The 18,945-nt window shown below is 40.0% G+C and overlaps 2 long non-coding RNA genes across 2 annotated transcripts; both read right to left on the reverse strand.

The window, feature by feature from the left end:
• Positions 1-1,843: 1,843 nt before the first annotated feature.
• LOC141761795 (uncharacterized) lies at positions 1,844-6,086 on the reverse strand. Its single transcript, XR_012592641.1, has 2 exons — positions 6,000-6,086; positions 1,844-4,329 (listed from the first exon to the last, which is right to left on the reverse strand). It is a non-coding gene; the product is annotated as an uncharacterized LOC141761795 (long non-coding RNA).
• Positions 6,087-8,862: 2,776 nt separating this feature from the next.
• Positions 8,863-10,876, reverse strand: LOC141761952 (uncharacterized). The gene is made up of 2 exons (XR_012592675.1): positions 10,683-10,876; positions 8,863-9,502 (listed from the first exon to the last, which is right to left on the reverse strand). It is a non-coding gene; the product is annotated as an uncharacterized LOC141761952 (long non-coding RNA).
• Positions 10,877-18,945: the final 8,069 nt, after the last annotated feature.

The raw sequence follows: 18,945 nt of genomic DNA on the forward strand, positions 1-18,945 counted from the left end.
ACAGGCTTTTTTGGCTTTCCAAAATCAGTCTCATGAGATATGTTTATACAGACACTGACAAACATTCATCCTACCAATAGGGGCTTTAGATTGGAAACCGCGGGGGATCTATTGGCAGAAATGGAATATAATATTAATAGTTATGTTTTTGTAGTGCATAATTGCCTGAAAATAAGAATCAGGTTTTCTTAGAATGAGCCGTTTATATATTTATATATGGAGTGGGTCCTCTCTTCATTGAGCTGGCCACCATGTTTCTCTCTATCCCAGAACGGACAAACCAAACACTGGCTCTAGATACAGATTTTTGCGTTTTTGCGTTTTTGCGTTTTTGCGTTTTTGCTTTTTGCGTTTTTGCGTCGGCCACCGTAGTTCTCCTACATGCTTGGCACACGGGAGAAGTTTGAGTTGGTTGCGATCTGCAACCTCACCACTAGATGCTGCCAGATCCTATACACTGCACCTTTAAATATGTTGTTTTGAAAGTGTCACAGTCCGGCTCTTAGACTGGGACAAAAACAGGACCGTATACTAAATAATAAAATCATTTATTTACAACAAAGTAGGGCCCATCTTGCAATGAGCTCACACCGTCTGCAACACCAAATCGGACCAGGGGCGTGAAGTGTGGGGGCCAAATCTCAAATACCAACTGCCCCTCGGCGTCTGATACTGACGCACACGACACCCTTTAGCATCTGTATGAGACGCACTGGGATTTGAAGTAGCTACAATGTAAACCCATTTGTGTCAATATTAAACAAGCAGAGAAAAAGCTCCGGGAGTGTGTTGACGTAGTTTAAAGAGCGAAAAAAACACGCATGGGGTGGCAGGGAGGGGAGGTGGATGGCTCCAACAAACACGGGGCTTTCATCCAGGAGACCGCTGTCCGTGTCCAGTTCACTTTCCCTTTACAAATGTAGTCATTTTAAACCATGATGATTTTTCCTAAACCTAACCAAGTGGTTTTGTTACCTAAAGCTAAGCAAGTGCTTTGTTTGAATTCATAATTCATGTGTTTACTGCTGCCATAGTGGAGTGTCATAGTTTGAAGTCGTAGTTAGAAAGTAACGCTAACGGGTCTTGACGAAGCGTCGTGTGACAAGTTGGGATGAGAAAGGCGTGGGCGCCCTTGTTCGGACCACACCTGTCTTTGAGCTCAATCTTCATTTTGATCTCAACTACACACCTGTAAAGCTCCGTGACTGCATCTTGCACGGTTGCAAAGCTATTGTGGTGACAATATCTGTCCACAGACAGCAATATAAACACCTGGCAAACTACTCCAAACCACCTCTGTGGTAGATCCCGTTACAGTAGACGTCTCCAGAGCCACATTTTGCCAAGATGACTCACAAGGTGAAAACAATACCAGAGTCGCTGTCATGGCTGATATCTAATGGGCAGCACACATCCGTAAAGTCAGCAGCGTAGAGACTGGTGTAAAGATAAAGATATTGGAACAAAAACATAACGCAGAGGTGTGTAATGGCCTGTCTGCTGCGCCAGCCTTTGTGCATGCATGGGGAACACCATGTCCAGGTGTGCTGCTGACTAATACTGCCCTGCAGGCTTGGAGACAGAAACACAGAGCAACAGCAAGACTAACCAAGCAGAGGGACGGCCACGAAAGGCAACAACTATTGCCTGTTTTTTGGCATTTAGTTTGGAAAATGTTGCTATTTTCACACTGAGCTGTTATAGTTGGGGGTGTCATATTACTCTACATATACTACTAACCACACCACTATGGCACTTTGCTTGAGATGGTATTGCACTAAAAGTACTTCCCTGGTCATGGGTACTGTTTGTATACTGCTTGCACTGTAATTTTAAGGCAAGGCAAGGCAAGGCAGCTTTATTTGTATAGCACATTTCAACAACAGGGCAATTCAAAGTGCTTTACAGAAACATTCAAGAACATTGCGACAAAATGCAAAAGAACATTAAGAAATAATTAAAACAGTTATAAAAACATTAAAACATTAAAACATTAAAGATTAGAAAATAAAAACAAGCTAAAAATAAAAGCTAGGATAGAAGCTAAAATTGCATAAAACTCAAAAGAGTAAAAGTTGTAGTGCAGTGTCAGAATAAAAGGCACCCGCAAACAGGAACGTTTTAAGCTTTGTTTTAAAAGAAGTGAGAGTTGGAGCGGTCCTGCAGGTTTCTGGGAGCTTGTTCCAGATATTTGGTGCATAAAAACTGAATGCTGCTTCTGCATGTTTAGTTCTGACTCTGGGGACACTAAGCAGACCTGATCCAGATGACCTGAGAGGTCTGGATGGTTCATAACACAGCAGAAGATCAGAAATGTATTTTGGCCCTAAACCATTTAGTGCTTTGTAAACCAGCAGCAGTATTTTGAAATCAACTCTCTGAGAGACAGGCAGCCAGTGTAGAGACTTCAGAACTGGACTGATGTGATCCACTTTCTTGGTCTTAGTGAGGACTCTAGCAGCAGCGTTCTGAATCAGCTGCAGCTGTCTGATCGATTTTTTAGGAAGACCGGTAAAGACGCCGTTACAGTAGTCAAGTCGGCTGAAGATAAATGCATGGACTAGTTTTTCCAAATCCTGCTGAGACATCAGTCCTCTAATTCTTCTTATATTCTTCAGGTGATAGAAGGCTGTCTTTGTAATTGTCTTAATATGGCTGTTAAAGCTCAGGTCTGAGTCCATGACTACACCAAGGTTTCTGGCTTGGTCTGAGCTTTTTAACATCACAGATTGTAGGTGAGCACTAACCTTTAATCTTTCTTTTTTGGCTCCAAAAACTACGACCTCAATTTTGTCTTTGTTCAGCTGAAGAAAATTCTGGCACATCCAATTATTGACTTGTTCAATGCACTCACTCAGTGCTTGTATTGGACTGTAGTCTCCTGGTGATAGAGTTATGTAAATTTGTGTGTCGTCTGCATAGTTATGGTAATTTATTTTGTTGTTCTCAAAAATCTGACCCAGTGGGAGCATGTAGATGTTAAACAAAAGAGGCCCCAAGATGGAGCCTTGGGGAACTCCGCATGTGATTTTGTTCAGCTCAGATTTGCAATTACCTATAGACACAAAGAAGCCCCTGTCTTTTAGGTAGGATTTAAACCAGCTGAGTGCTATGCCAGAAATACCCACCCAGTTTTCCAGTCGGTCTAGTAATATATTATGGTCAACCGTGTCGAATGCAGCACTGAGATCCAGTAAAACTAAAACCGTAGTTCTACCACTGTCTGTGTTCAATCGGATGTCATTGAAGACCTTAACAAGAGCAGTCTCAGTGCTGTGGTTTCGTCGAAAACCTGACTGGAAGACATCAAAAGAGTTGTTTAGTGCCAGAAAGCTATTTAATTTTTGAAAAACTGTTTTTTCAATTATTTTAGACAAGAATGGAAGATTTGATATCGGTCTGTAATTATTTACTACTGATGAGTCCAGATTGTTCTTTTTGAGGAGTGGTTTGATGACAGCAGTTTTCAGGGCCTGTGGGAAGACTCCTGAAACAAGAGATGCATTAACAATCTGTAAAAGCTCTGAGACCATACAATCTGATACTTTTTTGAAAAGGCCTGTTGGCAGAATGTCAAGGCAGCATGAGGAGGATTTTAGATGTTGTATGATTTCCTCCAGGTATGTCTGATTTATTGGATAAAACTGTGTCATGGTATTTGCGCCAGGTTTAAGTGGACGCAGGGGAAACAAACATCCTGTACCTGCTATGGAGGAAGTGACTGCTTGTCTGATTTTGTGAATTTTTTCTGTAAAAAAGGAAGCAAATTCATTGCAGGCCCTGGAGGATAAAAGTTCAGAGGCTACTGACACAGGAGGGTTTGTTAGCCTGTCGACAGTAGCAAACAGGGCACGTGCATTGTTATTGTTTTTGGTGATGATGTCAGAGAAGAAGTTCTGATTTCAGTTCTGAATTATAAATGCAAAGTCTCTCTTTATAGATGTCATAATGAACTTGTAGATTTGTTTTCCGCCACTGGCGTTCTGCTTTTCGACACTCTCTTTTTTCATTTCTTACCAACATGGTATTTCTCCATGGAGATTTTTTCTTACCAGAGACAATCTTCACCGTTTTGGGTGCAATGGTATCAATAACATTTGTCATTTTAGAATTGAAATTATCTACAAGCTCATTGACAGAGGTCCAGGGGAGGGTGGGTGTGGAAGAGAAAGCCTGAACAAATTGATCACTGGTATTTTCAGTGATATACCTTTTTGTGATTACCTCTGTCTTATCATTTCTGTGCACAGGAAGAGTACTCTCAAAGAATACACATGAATGATCAGACAGAGCAACATCCATCACTACAACCTTGGAAATGTTTAGGCCCTTTGATATGATTAAGTCCAAAGTGTGTCCCCTATTGTGTGTGGGCTCTGTCACATGCTGACTCATTCCATAGTAATCAAGAACCTGACACAGTTCTTTGGCCCCTCTGTCCTGTTGGTTGTCAACATGGATGTTAAAATCACCAACAATGACTACACAGTCAAAGTCAACACAAATTACAGACAGCAGTTCAGTAAAATCATCAAAAAAGTTTGCACAGTATTTAGGTGGCCTGTAGATATTGAGAAACAAAGCTCGAGAAGAGGAGTTCAGCTGAAGAGCAACATATTCAAAAGAAGCAAAATGTCCATAAGATATCTGTTTGCATTGGAGAGAATCATTAAACAGTATGGCAACTCCACCTCCTTTCTTATGCATTCTAGCTTCGCTCATAAAACTAAAGTTGGGAGGAGTTGACTCGATAAGAACAGCTGCACTGTTATTTTGGTCTAACCAAGTTTCAGTTAAAAACATAAAATCAAGCTTGTGCTCAATAATAAAATCATTGATTAAAAAACTTTTTCCTGCCAAAGACCTGACGTTATCCTGGAAACAGTCACGTGTATCATTAGCCTGGAAGCCTGGACCCAGCACATATCAATCTGTGCTTACAACATTTTGTAAAGGAACATCCTTATCAGGCTGCGGAGACAGAGGCTGATTCCATTGTGGAGGGGATGGAGGTGGTGGGTGTCGTGCTTGTGGAGATAGTGCCAAAGTTGTTCGAGGTCGACCTCGTGGGGGGATCATGGGAGAGAAAATGGGTGTAGGGCGGGGAGTAAGTTTAGTTCCAGCATTGACCAGCTCCTTCATGTGGTCAGTGAACTCCAAGAGGGGGGAGGAGGGAGAAAGGGTGATAAGCGAGGATGAGGACGCCTCCTCTTGTCTCTGCTGTATCCCAGGGCTGGCTTGTGGTGGGGGGTGAAATGATTCTCCTTGAGGTCCCCTGGCACATTGTGTTGTGTCTTCCTCCAGTGGTGATTCCTCTTGTCTCGCGTCCTTGGCAGAGGGAACAGATGAATGACGCAGGAAGTAGAATAGGTTGGAGTTGAACAATTTTACTCCTGACTTGTTTAGGCAGAGTCCATCTGCCTTGAAGAGATGTCTGCGGTCCCAAAAAAAGTTAAAATTGTCAATAAAATGCACTGAGTGGGATTTGCATGCTGTTGAAAGCCATGTGTTCAGTCCCAGCAACCTGCTGAATCTCTCGACTCCTCTTCTGATTGGCGGCAGGGGTCCACTGATAAACACCTGAGCATTCGGAGAGCTGACCGTGTTTAGCAGACCAGTAAAGTCCCGTTTCAGCACTTCAGACTGTTGCTTCACAACATCATTCGACCCAATGTGCAATACCACATTTTTCACATTTGGGTGTGCAGTCACAATATCCAGGATTCTTTCTGCCAGATCAGAGACCATATCTTTGGGAAAACAGAGTACTTTGATGTCTTTACTCCACATGCTTTTCACATCTTTAACAGCAGCATCACCCACAATCAGAGTTTGAGTTTGAGTTTGAAGCCCAGTTGTTAGCTTTCCCTGTAGCCTTTTACCTTCAGAGTTGCTTATGGTTCTTACCCTGCTGTGTGAAGAGTTGACATTATCCAGGGCATCAGATCGAGATCCAGGGTCCTGCAACAGTGGAGCAAATCTGTTCTCCAGTTGCAAACTTCTTTGTTGGGGAGGTTTGTTACTCATCCTTCCTTTCACAGTTGTCCACGGTTGGACCTTACTTTGTATAGGGGTTGATGAGGCACTATGCTCGGATGCTAATGCAGGCCAGCCGGTCGCATCATATATCTGAGGGTGCTGGGTTCTGCCTGTAAGTTTTCCTCCCATTTCCCAGGGACATGATTTACGCTTTGGCTTTGCACCAAGAGCGTTCCAGGGAGGACTACTAGTCGATTTATTGCCCTCTTGATTCTTGGTGGTCTTGTTGGTGCTAATTAGCTTTCTATTAGCCTGTTCCAGTTCACTGCTTTGAGTCAGTGGTAGAGTGGTTTCATTCCCACATAGTCCATTCACCTCCGCATTCACTTCGAGCCGGATAATCTTTGTTTCCAGCACTGCTATCTTCTGTAGAAGTTTGTAGTAGTCATCCGTGGAGAAGGGAGGCATCTTGCTGCTGATTAGCTTTAGCCAAGCACCTCGCTCCCGTTCACTATAGTACAGGCTTGTGCTGCTGATAGGCCACGCTCACAAAGTAAAACAGTTTTTAAAATGGTGGTAGCCTTCAGTTTCTTTCATAAATTAAACTCCCAGTGATTTGTAAGTATCCAGGACCCGTTTTCCAAAAATTTAGTAGCGAAAGATAAGCATAGCAATGATAAAAAGAAAGCAAAGCGAAGAGCAACTCAGCGAAGCGTCTGCACAGGAGGAAGAGCAGGAAGCGGTCCCATATTGTAAAAAGTGAGATTTTCTTGTCTTTTATATTATAAAACAGGTTGAAGTGCTAATTAAATACTGTGAAAGTATCGAAACGCTCAATCCGTGGAGAAATGCACACAGCCCGTATTCAGAAACTGTGCCTTTGAAACAAGCTGTCAGGATTTATTGAAAATGTTGTGATGTCACAAATATACAATATATAGACCAGTACACAGTTTTAAACGGAAACATTCTAAATGTGTCCCAGTTTGTTAATGACATCAGCTGACAGGAAGTAAAGATGGACCCAAGCTGTTGCCTAGCAACGCAATTCCATTGCAGTTCCGTTTAAAATGCACTAAAACGGAGCGTTTTAGACAGAGGGTGAATACAGGCATATTCAAGCAGACAGTATGAGGAAAATAACGTTGTTTTTTTTTACATTACAGCATGTAAACATGTTCTAGTAAAAACATAAAATACAAGTATGAACCTGAAAATGAGCACAATATGGGACATTTAAGTCTAATTATTTCAGCTGTGTTGATCAACAAACACTGATCTTATATCTTCTCTTACATTAGTAAGACGATCCTGTTCATAAAGCTGTGACGCTCTGGTCTTAAGTTCAGTTGAAAATCCAGTCTGTTTTGCATTCAGTTTACGTCACGCTGGTTTCTGTGGCTTTCACAGTCTTTTATCGAACCAGGAAATGACGTCTTGGGTATCAGGGCTGAGTTGACAGTGATGCTTTGAGTCACCAGTACGGGAAACTCCACCGTTGCAGGCGACTGAGAGTCTTGAGATTCAGATAGCTGAGCTCGAGGATCATGTGCTGAAGATTTGTTTGTACATGCACTTAACGCGGCTCTACCTGATGAATGTCATGAAAGTGCAGTATTCACTTTCCCTTTTACCAACTCATGAGACAAATATCTAGGTCTGATGAGAGCAATGAGACTGAACCACGCAGTAATTGACCCATAAAGTAAAACAACGAGCTAAAAGAGGCTAAAAAGCTCCACGTGGCCAGACAGACGTCACTGATAATCCCCTGTGGCTTCATCTCTTTGACCAATCTACTTCAAATCACACGGATTCCTCCATTTGATGATTTATTTTTACTCATAGACCACAGGGACAATGCTCCAGACTGTACTCACAGGGCTCCTGTTGCACAATCAGCCATTTGAGTTTTTCTTTCTTACATGTTGTTTTTCTGTTTCTAGTTGAGGCTACTTGGGCTGTGTTTGGACCCGTTGCTCTCGGGGAGCTTCCTGTTTTGACATTTCATGCGATATCGGTTGAATCAATACAAATGAACTTGGCATGACTCGACTAGTTTGTTCAACTTGACTTAAGTTCTGCACACTTAATTCAATACGGTAGTGTTTGGCATAAAAGGATCATGTCTTCATACAATTCAGACAAAGACGACCAAGTTCTTACTTGTTTTATCTTTCAGTCTTTGACTGTTTTAAAGTGTAGATGCCTTGCAGGTCAAACATTTTGAGAACATAAGGATTATGGTTACTACAAGGGACTTTTATCTGGTTAAGAGTCTCAATTTAATACTGATGCTTCTATATGACCTATATAAGTAAACAAGTGTGCCGCGGACAAACCCAGATCGGGCTTCGCTGGTGCCTTCAACCTGCAATCGGAGCTCCGGTGGGAGGTGGAGAGCTCCACGCTCGGCAGCAGAAGCTCTTCCTCTAGCCAGGAGCAGAGTTTCGCCTTGATCGCTGTTCCGCCAGGAGCCAACACCGACACCACGCTGTTGGAGACCCAGGCCGTATTGCTGAGCCCGCTGGAAGGAAGGGAGGCACGGGAGAGCCAGAACCAGGACTGCACCAGGGCAGACTGTCAGACCTTGCTTCATTAAAATTAGGTTTTCTAAAGGGAGTCTGGTGCTCGGAAGCACTACTGTTTTTGTCCACAGTGACCCCCAAAATCAACACAAAATAAAAGTTCCTCATAGTAGCTTTAACACCCCTAAGTGTATTTTTTTTGTGCCCACTGTATGGGGACCATAGAGCAGTTTAGCACTAATGTGAAGCTCTACCTTTAGTTTCTTACTCACTGCTGAAATGGTTTCAGTATTTTTCAATACATTTGAATCAGCCTGGCTTCCAACAATAAACTCTCCAGTAAACAGGCAGCCTATGACTTTTTAAAATTCATTTTATTTGAAAAAACCCCCAGCTCAAAATAGACAAAAGACAAAACATTCTCGTTTTTAGTGCAAATCATTGTTCAGTAGTGCTGTTACATTTACTATCAGGTTTGTGGCTTTAACACAGACTAGCTGCTACAGTGTTTGTACAGCAGATGATACAAAGTAGAGCAAAATACAAACACATGCTGTGGGGATTATGCATTCATATCAACAAGCTGTCTAATGAAGAACACATCCAGCAAGTCAGACATTACAATGAAGTCCATACTCAGCAATGCTACCAGGACCATTTTTTATCTCCAGTGATAATAAAAGTCTCACTGTCTGCTGATCAGTAGCCAGCAAGTCCATCCAGCTGCCATTGTTTCTGTAAATCGTCACCAAGACGTTTCTCTTTATGAGCCGATGTTTTTAGTCACAGGCGATTCTCTCTGGTGGTTGCTCGAGGAGAGTTACCTCTGCGTCTGCTGGTCCGGGTCCAAAATGTAGTGATGGTCCTGGACGTACATCAGGCCACCGAAGGAGTCTATTAATCCATAAAAGACTGCAAGGACGCTCAGCGCCGTTCCAATGAAATACAACTTGAGGACTGCTGGCACCATGGTTCCTGTGGTAAAGGACAGCTGGCTGCAAAAGAAAAAGAATGATGCATTTAGGGTATTTGTAGGGATGCAATGATACTGAATCGGATATCGGGCCAATACTGACTCAAATAGATGGATCGGGTATCGGTGACAATGGGGCCGATCTATTCAATTCTAGGTTTTTATACTATATAAATTATATACTGGCATTTTTAAGTTTTTACCAATTTGTTGCTGTGTTAAAAAAGGTTTACAATTGAATTGTAATTCCTGTTAATTTCTAAGATTTGTTTTACCAAATTTGATTATTTTAATACAATTCAGTAAACATTTTATTTATGTATTTATTTGTTACACTTTGTTTTACAATTAAACACTAGTATCGGATCGGTACACCCAAAACCCAGGTGTCGCTATCGGTATCGGGACAGAAAATGTTGGATTGGTGCATCTGTGGGTATTTGTTAGTATAGATTAAAGGGGATTTTTGGAGATGTTTTAACTCTAGATAGATAGATAATCACATTTTAATAGCAGTCATACATGCACAAATATACATTTTGGGCAATAGTTTTGATTTCAAACCACAATATTCACGTTAAATTAATTATTACAATGCACAGGGATTTTAAATACAGGAACTGGTCGAGGATAAAGGACTTGTGTGTGGAAAAAGTGTATTTAAAACCCCCCCTACTATTATTAGACCACACCAAACAGGAAGAACAAGGCTATTTGGTGCATTTAATGCCGTGGGAAATATCGACTTTACGATGATTAGCAACCCAAAACGGACCTTATTTGTTTCCTTTTTTAAGTATTTTGACGCCACAATTGCTGTTTGGTGTAAAGTGAGTAGAAAATGTGAAATATTTGCAGTGAAAGTGATGCATATGACTCTTTTTTAATTTCACTTTTGCTTTAAAACACGACACTATAGAACACGACTCTTCCTCCTCCAAAAAACAGCAGACACTAAACGCCACAGTTGTTGCAAGAGTTGTAGTAGTTTTGTTGCACTTTACTGTAGGACACAAATACTAATTGAATTATTAATTAACTTAATGAAACTCAAATGCAAGACGCTGAAGAAACGAGTTTGAAGGTAGCATCCCCGCAGCAGAGCACATGGCAAACTTTAGAAACGATAATAACTGTAATGTTGTCCTTTAAGAGGCACTAAAGCTGAGATATACTGTATTTTATTTGGTGTAATAACTTACCAGAAGCTCGGTTGATGTGCAGTGATCTCTTTTTGTTTCTCTCTCGTGTTTGTGGAGGCTGAAGCAGGCGAAGTTTCCAACAACAAACAGAGAAATCCAACGATGTTTGTCGGTATGTGATCACTTTTTCTTCTTCTCAGTAAGCAGAGAAACTCGTCATCCCTCTGAAGCTCAGATCACACAGCTGCTGTCTGAGCTGCTGTGTGAGCTGCCGCTGCATATGAAGCAGAGCTGCATTACATTATGATGCGTAACAGTGACATCACGTTGAGTAGCTCGCAGCAATAGTTTCCTGATTCACAGTAGCTGAACTGAGGAGTGTTCAGTAGTTCCCATCGGGTTGTCGTGCTCATTTCAGACTTGAATAGAAGCTATTTTACTGTTTTCCCAAAAGCCTGTTTACAAGCCAGTATATTTTATTTTATTTATTTATTTTATTTATTTTATTTATTTTATTTATTTTATTTATTTTATTTATTTTATTTATTTTATTTATTTTATTTATTTATTTATTTAATTTATTTTATTATGTATTGATTTATTGGTTCATATTCAATTATATTTCCTGTAGATTTCCTGTGTATTTATTTTATTTATTATTCATTTATTTATTTATTGGTTTATATTCAGTTATATTTCCTGTAGATTTTATCTCCCAAAATCCTGTTTCCAAGCCAACATACTAGTGCCAGAAATATTTTATATTTATAGGCTATCAATATCTATGGGGTCTAACCTATAAAATACAATGTAAGCTATTAGTTTTTTAAGAATGTAAACAGAGGACAGGAGTTCCCATCGGGTTGTTATGCTCATTTCAGACTTGAATAGAATCTCTTCTTTTACTGTGAAGAAAACAAACAGGGGTTAAGATGAGGACAGATAAGGCAAAGCTGACTCATTTCACACATTTGTGGAAGTGTCATCTACAAAGTTCCTGGGAATTACTGTTGATGAGTGCTTGAGTTGGAGAGAACAGATTGACTTGGTTAGTAAAAAAACAAATAAATCTATTGGAATAATAAGAAGGGTTAATCCTCTTTGTCATCACAAAATGTCTCTTTACACTTTATTATAGTCTAATTTAGCCCTATCTTTCATATTGTAATATAGTTTGGGTGAGTACTTTTCCTACAAACCTTCATAAAATGTTAGTTCTCCAAAAACATTTTGTGAGGATTGCAACTCGGATCAGAGTCCCACATCTCTTCTGCTCCTCTTTTTAAAGGGACTATTTGTAACTTTCAGAAATGCTTGTTAACAGCGACACCTGTGGCCTTTAAATAAACGAAAGTCAGCGTCGGGCTCGCGCTTGTGCTCGCTCTACATAGACATGAACGAGCATCGCTCAAAACAGTGAGGCGACACACGTCAGCTAAAACCACAATATCACTCTATATTTCAGCTGATTGGCAGTAATGTTAGCTGACCAGACAAAGGTCTCTCCATGAATCACTGCTGATCCTAGTGTTAGCTTTTCCTGCTTCAGCCTCCCGACCGCGGCCGGAGGGAACAGGGGAGACACCGGAGTTTTGGTCGGAGACGATAACATTTCTCGCTGCGGAGCCCCGTCACTTCACAAGACACGGGAAACCTCTGTTGGTCTGGAGGAGCTGCAGCAATTATTTCTGCACAAACGTCCACTGTGCATTCACTAGATATTCTCAGAGCTAAACTAACTCTTCTGCAGTGTGTAGTGTGCACGCATACACGTGAGAGCGGAGCGAAATAGCGAGAACGAGCGCAGGAAGGCAGAGGAGCAGAGTACAGCAGAGACTCCGGCCCTGAAGACCAAAGCTACGGTCTTCCCCGCGTCATCCGAACGCGGCCAACAATGTTTTGCAAGACGGGCTTCACTAGATATAACTTTGTGGTTTTGGTGCTTCCGTGTAGTTTGTGTTGGAGTCTTGTTTGAACAGCGTAGCCACAAGCGAGCGCGCATGGGACACCGACCCGGATTGATTTATACGTGTAAGAAGTTACAAACAGTCTAGCTCGCAGCAATAATTTCCTGATTCACAGTAGCTAACCTGAGGAGAGTTCAGGAGTTCCCATTGGGCTGTTATGCTCATTTTAGACTTGAATAGAGTCTTTTTTACTGTGAGGAAAACAAACAGGGGAAAGATAAGGACAAGAAGGCACAGCTCACTCATTTCACACTCATTTTATTTATTGGTTAATATTCAGTTATATTTCCTGTAGATTTAATCTCCCAAAAGCCTGTTTCCAAGCCATTATACTAGTGCCAGAAATATTTTATATTTATAGGCTATCAATTAATTTGGCCTAAAATAAGACAATTTTAAATACGGGGTCTAACCTATAAAATACCATGTACGCTATTAGTTTTTTAAGAATGTAAACAGAGGACAATTTGAGTGTTGTCACAGTAGGAAAAGCGCAGGCTGTAAATAATGAAATTAATGATGGCTGAATTTCATTTAGCTGCTTTGATATCAAGGTTGCGTCCGAAATTCCATACTTTAGTACGCCAAAACAGTATGTGAGATATTTTCCGAAACCTTAGTATGAAACCCATAGTATGCAGATTGCATTTTATTTATTTTATTTATTTTATTTATTTTATTTATTTTATTTATTTTATTTATTTTATTTATTTTATTTATTTTATTTATTTATTTTAATTAATTAGTTTAATTAACATTTTGACCTGATGAAAAATTAAAGGGGAACTTTACCGTTTACAGGTCTTGGGGAGTAGGCTACTATTGCATGTGAAAAAAAGTTGTATAAAGCATTTTGTTGCACAAAATCTGATAAATTGCCTCAAGTGATGTCACTTGAGCACCGGTTGAGTCGGGTTGGTTGGATTTGAAGACTACAAGTTCAAAAGAATCTGTGGGTGTGGAGTTAGAGAGAAGTGAGTTAACCAGACCTCTGTAGTCTATTGCTCATCTCTACCACAGGCCAGCAACTTGAGGCTATATTAGTCGCTCTTAGCATAACACTCTCGAATCTCCTACAGAACTGTCGGCGGTGGAGTTGCATTGTGGGTAATGTAGGCGGCAGGTTTTGACTGGAATAAAAACAGTCCATCGTGAGTCTAACAGTGTTATAAGTGCAATACTAAATCAGTGGAGTGCTGCTTTTAAGAGACCAACGTTTTTAATTCATCCTGACGTGAACCATATGTCAATCTGTTTAATAGTTAGTGAGGCATTTCACCTAAAACCACAAATGTCAAACTCATGGTGGCAACCACAGTGGGAAAGTCAGGGGATCTCCAACGACTTTAGGATTTATCCTCTAGGGACAATTAATGTTTATGGTAATCAATCCAATAGTGGTTGAGATAATTCAGTCCGGGCCAAAGTGGTGAACAGACTTTTAGTTTATTTCTGTGTTTTAGAGACTTAGAGGGCATAGATACCAGAAAATGTTTTTTAAACGGCTCTATGTCCCGTTTTCACTTCCCCATTTTAAATCACAAGACAGTGAGGTAGTGGTTTTAAACGTTAGGTTTGAAGGGCAAAGGAATGTGTTGTTGAGCAACTTTTAATTTGACGTATGTTCTCAGTGACTCAGCATAAGAGCGAAGCTGTATTCAAATTACACTTTCGCCACTTAAACCTCGATGGGCTCGCTCAGACCTGTTCCTCCACCAGGATCCACTTTGTATAAACTTGTTAGAAAACCTGTGGCGTTTTATCAGAAAAATAAATCTATCAAATCTCGGTATTTCCAATTTATCCACATGCCAGAGTGGAGATTCCAGATTTTAACTCTGGAAAATTCCCCATTCAGACGAACGAGCAGAGCAAAATAGCTGCGCTGTTCTTTCTTTTTCATAAAAAAGTCATGTATTTCATTTCCCCTGAGGCTTTGAAAGGTTTTTGAGGAAACTCCAGCCCAGTCTGCCGCCCACCAGTGCAGTTCACTTGAAGAGTAATGGCACAGCTGTAGGGCTTCAGACAACACCAAACATGTGATATGAGAGTATATGACTAATCATTACTACATGGTCTACGATTTTTCTTAGTTAAAAACTTGACATGGTCTTCAAGGCAACATTACTGTACGATATGAGTCAATGAAGATACTACAACATTTTAGACAGTTTTAATGACTTCCAATTAATTTCCTCTGTATTACTTTTATCCGTAGTTGATCCTTTCCAGAGAATCAAGTTTTATGATTTCCTGAAATAATAAAAAAAAAGAAAAAAAAGCATTGAGTCATGTGAAATCAGCTTTAAAAGTCTGGAAGTACTCTGCAGTTCTCACTGCCAGAAATTGTCATGCAGCCAATAGTTCAGATTACTCATCTACTCACAGACATTAAATCCTTTTGTTTTTCATTTTCACTGCTTCACTGACTCTCATGGAGAAACCATGGCATTTACTGTAATAGATCATAAAATACTACTACACTGAAAGGTTGGCGGAGTCAAGCAAACAATGGGACTGAAAGGAAACACAGAGGAAACGATTTATATCATTTGACACAGAATCCATCTAGTTGTTCTCAGGTGTTAAAAAAAGAAAAGAAAAGCACATTATGGTGATTTATAAGAAAGAATGAAGGTACAGTGCATTTGTGGAGAACAGTAATAACACTGCCACTAAAGAAATCCCTTACTCAGGAAATGATTATGCTGTTTTTTTGACAATACAACATTGCATCCACTAGATGTCAGTGTGTGACAGTTAAGAGCTCAGAAAACTTGGCTGCAGGCTTGGAGATTATAGTCTTGTATTAATGCATTTCAGCAAAACACTGTTTATGTTGTATTATATTTAGTCTTCTAATATTATACTGCATCACAATAGCTCTATTCCTACCAAACTTTCGTAGTAGGAACAGCACAGGCGCTACTAATAATATTATTAATGGCTCTGTGCCATGACAGTGAGCCAACATTCACAATATCAGCAGGGTTATTATCATAAACTAAAACTGAAACTAAAAGGAAAATAAGCAGTGACTATATGAATATATCACAATCGAAAGAAGAGAACGCATAAATTAATTAAAAATTATATTTTATATTATTAATATAAGTTCATTAATATTGAGACACATAAATTGAACAGACTTGACCCTCCAGGAGATGGCGCTATGCTGTAACTGCTTCACTAAAGTAGCACAAAGATGAAATCATTATGGCCATTCCTACACAGTTCTCCAGCCTAAACTCCAACTAAATATATAAAAACTAAAACTAAACCTTTCTGAAACACAGAACCTAAACTAAAACTAGCAAACGCACTTTGAAAACTAACTAAAACTAAACTAAAATGAAATTGAAAAGTCAAAACTAAAATAAAAGTTAATTGAAAATTAAAAACTATTATAACCTTCAGCACCAGGGCCCTGAAACGTGTGTTCAGTGGAAAAAGGCCTATCATTAATGTATATTTGTATTATTTATTGATCTGTGTCTGATATACTGTATCATAAAAGACATGTTGACATGTCACAGTAGTAAAATCACAGGTGTAATTGATAACATTAGTGATGGCTGCATTCCAGTTAGGTGTGTCAGTGCAAGGGTCCAAATGTTGTGCATGGGACACCTAAATGGAACAGAGAAATCATGAACAGTATTAGCTCCACATTTTTTTTCTGCTTTGACAAGTCAAAATGTCTTCTGTGAAAAAGGATAAGACATGCTGCTCTGCACCCACGGCCAAAACCAGCTATATTTGGTGATTCCACTCTACCTTACTTTCACTCTAACTTGACCTTTTCACTCTTTTAAATTTACTTTAAGTTACAGACAATTTTCATAATCAAACAACCAACAAAGTATGATTTTGCATTTAAGTTTTCTTTACTGTGCTGCTGGTCTGTACTGGGACGTCTTTGTGAAAGATTGATGTAAGACTACAGTAATAATAAACTTTATTGCATAGCATTTTTCAAAACACTGTTACAAAGTGCTTCACAGAATAAGATCAAATTGTATACAGATTAAAAACAAAAACAAAACTAAGTAAAAACATAGAGCATAAGACCTGAATAAAACAGAGTGTATAATAAATATATATATAAATAAAGTATGGATAACAACTAGACAACCAACCAATTTAATGTAAAAAGTCTTCCTGTAAAATATAGTTTTAAGACATTTAGTATTTTAGTTTACGCATATTTAGTTTAGTGTTTAATGAAATGACTGTATCACACATACTGGAGTACTGGTTAGGAATATAATGAAACTGCCATGTAGAGTCTCTTCAGTGTGCTTTGTGCCTAATGATGAATGTGTATGTGACAGGGTACATACAGTACACATTCACAGGGGAGGTGGCGGTGAACCAACTACAGATTTTTGCCCCGGGGTTTTGTAACTCAGGCTGTCCTTCTACTTTCTCTGTCTTTACAGAGCTCTCACCACAGCCACAGAATGCGTTCTACTGTTTTTACAGGCTGTGTGGTTCTTTCCATGACTAGTAAACTGATCTTGATGTGTAAAATCGAGTTGTACTTGTCCTCATACTGCACCACTCTACTACTGCTACTCTACAGTACAGCACCTACAGCATGTTCTTTTGCTCTTGCTGAGATGACACTTATCTTATGCAGAAAAATACAACTCATAAATGACACTTAATCACAATTTCACTTTCACTTTAGTAAGTGAAAATATTTTTTAAAGAGGACCTATTGTGCTCATTTTCAGGTTCATACTTGTATTTTGGGTTTCTACTAGAACATGTTTACATGCTTTAATGTTCAAAAAACGCTTTATTTTTCTCATACTGGCTGTGCTGCAGCACCTCTTTTGAAAAGAAAAGTGAAGCCAATGCTGAAGTGCCTTAAACTTGCATTCTTTCTAATCTTATTCAGCATTCTGTTGTACATAGCTCCACCCTCTCATGTCACTTCTGATTGCAAAAAAACAAGATGGCGACCACCAAATTGTTGAACTCAAGGCTTCAAAACAGCAGTCCTTAAACCCATTTCCCCTGAAAAGCCCAGTCTGCTCTGATTGGTCAGCTGGCCCACTCTCTTGTGATTGGTCAACTGAACCAAACTCCTCAGACTCCACTCCATGCAACTCCGCTCTAACTAGCTTTGTTTCAAGGTGTGCCAAAGTAGCCGCTAGCCAGGTATTATGTGTTACATGGTGACATCACCATGTAACAGCAAGGCGTCTCAGGCAGTTCAGGAGCAGTGTTTTTGTGGGGGAGAGTAACTCCCTTTGGCGTGGACTTTGGGCTTTATAACTTTGCAGACCTTTTACATGCACAAATATATATAATATAACATAACAAATATAACACACTAAAGGAAAGAGAAAAAGCACAATAGGTCCTCTTTATAAACATGTCATAATAGAAAAGACATATTTATTTCATTCCCTTAGCTGCTGTTGTGTTACTTAAAAAGAGGCCTGTGCTGTATCAATCTAGTGTGATGTGAAATGAATTACAACACTACTATAGATTCAGATCATCTGATAGATTATATCTTCAGTGGCCAGACATTCACACGCGAGGACTACTACTTCTTTGTTGGAAATGGTTAACCATGTGGTAAACCGTATGACTCTGATTTGTCTCAGCCAGACCAATGAGTATCCACGCTGTGCACATGACATTCATTATGATGAATGGAATTGAATGAGGAGGGACCGGGCACAACCTGAGGACATGCACGTGTGAAATTAAGAGCATGCTCCCATTCCTTTTAGTGCATGAGACACCGTTTTTAGCAAGTTAGAAAGCAACTATGCCTATGCCATTCACCATGCCCACACTCATCCACATCCTCTTCCCTTTCAACCTCAAAGTGCAGACCTTCTGACTGTTCCTCATATTTTATTCACAGTTTTGAAATATACAGCTCCCATTTCAGATTTTTCTTCTACCATACTGTTTTTAGTTACGCCACATTCAAAAAATCTATTGTTGGAAAGCTTATTTTCTGACCTATCAGTTGATGCTATAGTGTTAGCTGTCTGAAGTTGTTGTTAGCATAGGAGTCCTGTACGGTTTTCAGGATAACAGGCTTGGACCCGAACGCAGGTAAGGATGAGGAGGCAGCAGGCAGAGTTCAATGATTTAATAATGAAGGACAGGACAGACAGGAGAAAACTGGTCAGGAGGGCGTCGGCGAAAGGCAGGACCGCATCGGTGGCCAGCGGCGAAGGCAGGAGCCATCTGGAAGTCAGGCAGGAGGCCGACGGTGCGAAGCCCTCTGAAGGACAGCCACGTATAGGCGTGAGGTGGGACCACACTGGAAGACGGCCATGGAAGCGGGACCTTTCAGGAGGCCGAAGATGGAACCACATTGG

This window comes from Sebastes fasciatus, chromosome 23 (assembly GCF_043250625.1).
Source record: "Sebastes fasciatus isolate fSebFas1 chromosome 23, fSebFas1.pri, whole genome shotgun sequence".
Classification (NCBI taxonomy): domain Eukaryota; kingdom Metazoa; phylum Chordata; class Actinopteri; order Perciformes; family Sebastidae; genus Sebastes; species Sebastes fasciatus.